Here is a 4147-nt window from a genome sequence, read left to right on the forward strand (position 1 = left end):
CAAACTAAATTCAATTATAAGGAAATAGATAATGACTAGTAGCATCAATTATTTGCATTTTGTTGCTTTGTTAAACATTTTGAAAGTTACCAACATTTTACAAAGGGTATAGGCATTGAAAATAGTTTAAATCATAATTTCACCACTTATTATCTTGAAAGTTTAGTTTGGTAGATGTAAAATGAACATAATAACACCTACAGTGCAGAGTGGTTCTTAGAATTGAAAGGACTTGTAAACCTACTTGAATAGCACCTATTACATAGTACAAAAATGATGGTAAAAGGCTTGAAAGGCAAATTGAAATGACATATATTAAAGTATATTTTTCATTTTTTTATTTTTTAAGGTTTACTTATATTCCAGTTAATTTTATAATCCAGTGTAATATTAGTTTCAATTGTAAAAATATAGTGATTCAATACTTCCATACAAACCCCCCACCAGTGCTCATCGCATAAGTGCTCTCCTTAAATCCCATCACCCATTTCACCCATCCCCCCACCCACCTGCCCTCTGGTAACCTTCCTTTTGTTCTCTATACTTAAGAGTCTATTTTAGAGGGGAGGGGAGTGGGAGGATGGGTTAGCCTGGTGATGGGTATTGAGGAGGGCACGTTCTGCATGGAGCACTGGGTGTTATGCACAAACAATGAATCATGGAACACTATATCTAAAACTAATGATGTAATGTATGGGGATTAACATAACAATAAAAAAATTAAAAAATAAATAAAAAATTTAAAAAAAGAGTCTATTTTATGTTTTGCCTTTCTCTCTTTTTTTCATCTCTTTGCTCATTAGTTTTGTTTCTTAAATGCCACATATGAGTGAAATCATACGGTGTTTGTGTATCTCTGACTGGCTTATTTCACTTAGCGCCATACTCTCTAGCCCCCTCTAGGTCGTTTCAAATGTGAAGATTACATACTTTTGTATGGCTGAGTGATATTCCATTGTGTGTATATTTATATGATATATGTACAACCACTTCTACCGTTTTTCATTTTCCCCCTCACATCTAGGGTTGATGTTGAGCATAGGGTAAGGGAAAGTGCGAGGTTTAGGATTAGGGCCAGGGTGAGGGTATGTGCCTTGTCTAGAGCAGGTCAGAGACCTCTCCATAGGGTTTTGGTTAGGGTTAAGGGTTAAGAGGTAGTGTTAGGGTTCCTGTTAGGTTATGGTATGACCCTGGTATCCTGTAGTTCAGAAAGTATATTTTTTAAAAGGTAAAATCGTGACTGTCATCTAAATATGATATGATTACATTTCAAATATGTATTTTAACTCATTAATAATAAGAAAGCATGAAAAATGTTACATCTGGTCAATGGATTATCCTAGAAGCAGATAGATATATAAGCAAACAGGCATACTAAAACTAATAGGTTTAATAGATAAAAGAATTTGATTCTTCCACAGAGTTTATGGAAATCATTCTCACCTCCACTAGTCAAAATGCATCTGTATGTATATGTACAAGAATTATTTGCATCACTATCCCTTATCTACTACTTACAAAGTTGTGACATAGCTTAAAAATAACAAAAGACAGAGATAAGTAGGATGTGTGCACTAAACAGGACACCCAGTAATAATTTTTGCCCATTTCAATTTTCCATTCATATTTATGTTTCTGACAGGCTTAACCCCCCCCTTATGTCCACTGTAATATCAAAGGAAGTTATTATTGGTCATGGAAAAATAGATTAGTCTCATTAGGTTTGGTCTGGTTATTTACATAGGTCCAGCAAGCATTTTAATAAACTCTGTAGGATTCCTTTTGTGTTCTTTTGCAAATTAAATGCCATAGAACATTGAACAACCCGCAAGGCCAAAATTCATTTCTGTCCAAAAGAACCTAAGATCATATAGAATCTCAGATCATGCTTTTAAATGCCTCTATTTATTTGCTATACAGTGGATAGGAAAACAAACCCAAGAAACTAGTTCCACCAGATTTCAACCACAGTGCCTATAAATTTGAGTGACTTCTCTTTCAGAGATCCTCAAAATTTCCTAAGGGTCCTGGCCTGCCAGGAATTTATCTTCCTTACCACTTAAAAGGCCCAACCCTATAAGGCAGGTATATGGCCAGTTTTCCTAACAGAATTTTGTAGGCATTGAGTCTGTCAATAAAGCCAACATTGTTATTTAAAATTACCTTGTCACACCTGATTTAATGAGCATCATTTTCAAATACAACACTGTAGGTATGGCTGTGATTACATAATTTATCTATTATGTGCTGGTAAAATGGAGGAAAGATTCCTATGGATTCTATGCAGTCTACTTTTTTTGTCATGAAGAGTAAGGAGACTCAATAAGATTTTATGACTTCTAGGAAGTCGATGAGAATCAGGTATCATTTTAAAATGTCTTATTTCAATGTATAAAAGCAGAGTTATTGAGTTGTTGTGAGTTGCAAATAGCTGAAAGAAAAAAGGCTCCCGAATATATTTGGAAAATATAACATTAAAATAACATTAACAATACTGGAAATAAATTAACACGATGTAATTTCTCTCATTTCATTCAGTCCTATATAATCTTTGTTTTGCCAGATCCTGGGTTACCCATCCACTTGCAGGTGGCTGACCTCTGGACCAAAATGAGTACTGGAAATCCTGATTCAGTTCACTGATATGGTATGAAAGTTATCTAAGTGATATCTGCTCAGAGCCTATACCCACAAGTCTACCCTTTAGCATCAATAGTTTAAAGTGCCTGATAGAGTACTTTTCCACAAATCTCTGAAATGGTCTTTCTTTCTTGTAAATATGTTCTCTGGACTATAGCTTGTAGCAGAACCTTCAGGAAAACCTAATAGTAAAATAAAAATGATCTGTACATAGAGGATTAATTTCTGTCTGTGTTTAGTTTATTTCTATAACCAGTAATACCCAGATAAAGAGAGGAAAAATTCTCTATTGCAGTACAGTATATAACTATCCCATAAGAGTTTTGATGAGTGCTTTCCCTGAGAGTAAATACATATTTTGGAAAGAAGCATATTGACAAATCTCCAGTCTTCCCATAAAGTGCACAGTTTCAAAAATATTTATATTAATAACACTTTACCTATACAAGCTTAGGGAAGGCTGAGCATATCTTCTGATCTGGTAATTTTCTGTGTGACTCAGAATAGTAACACATAAAATAAATCTAATGATTTCTAGTGTCTCCCTTTATATAAAGAGAAGAAGGAAATATGTAGGATTTTCCAGAAGTTGTCTGGAAAATCTCAAAGAAAAATTTAAGTGGATTTTTTACAAGTATAGTGTAGATTTTGGAAAAGCAAATCCAAGTGTTATCAGAGATTTGGGCACTCGATTAAAATAGGATCATGAGTGCCTGAGAAGCAAGAGTTGGTTTGATATTTAATTGAATGACAAAATATTTGAAGGAAAAATAGAAAAATAGCACAATTATAAAGAACTATATAGCTCCTATCGCTTCTCGGCCTTTTGGCTAAGATCAAGTGTAGTAAGAACTATATAGCTCTTTCATAAGTGCAGAAACTTTAGTCTTTTTTCTCCTTTTTTAAAGTAGATTATTCTTTTTAAATCGTCTTCTTTAGAAGATTATAAATTCACCATAAGGCACCGAAAATTAATCTGATACAACACAAAATCTCCATCTGGGCAGATTGCATCAAATTGAAAAATAACTTCTCCTACTGTAGCTAAAGGCACAAATTAGAAACTATGAAAGCAAGCCCATCCAAACTGAGTGGACTTTGTAAAAATTGTAACATATCTCATAACTTTTTTTTCTTTCTAAACACAGGTATTATAAGCCAAGTCAAATAAAATTCACTTTCCAAATGTTATCCTTCATTATGTTCCTTCATTTTCTGAAACCAAAGGACAGTTTACAATGATGGTTCTCTCAAGGGGTTGGCAAGGTCAAAACAATTTTTCTAACAATACCAAGATTTCGTTTATGTTTATGTTGTGTTCATTAATGCTATCTTCAAATGAATTCACATGTTGAAAGTGTCAGTTTCTATTTCCAATACAGAAAATATAGTTAACACACATAAGCAAAAGCCCTTTGGGGTCCAGAAAAAATATACAACATTCAGAAACTAAGAAGCCTGAGCACTACTGCATTAGGAAAAACCTCCACCTTTTTCCTTGATAAAC

General features: G+C 33.7%; 1 pseudogene; it reads left to right on the forward strand.

Annotated features, from left to right (window-relative positions):
* Positions 1–3450: 3450 nt before the first annotated feature.
* Positions 3451–3625, forward strand: LOC118528978 (U2 spliceosomal RNA; annotated as a pseudogene).
* Positions 3626–4147: the final 522 nt, after the last annotated feature.

This window comes from Halichoerus grypus, chromosome 3, assembly GCF_964656455.1.
Source record: "Halichoerus grypus chromosome 3, mHalGry1.hap1.1, whole genome shotgun sequence".
Lineage (NCBI taxonomy): Eukaryota > Metazoa > Chordata > Mammalia > Carnivora > Phocidae > Halichoerus > Halichoerus grypus.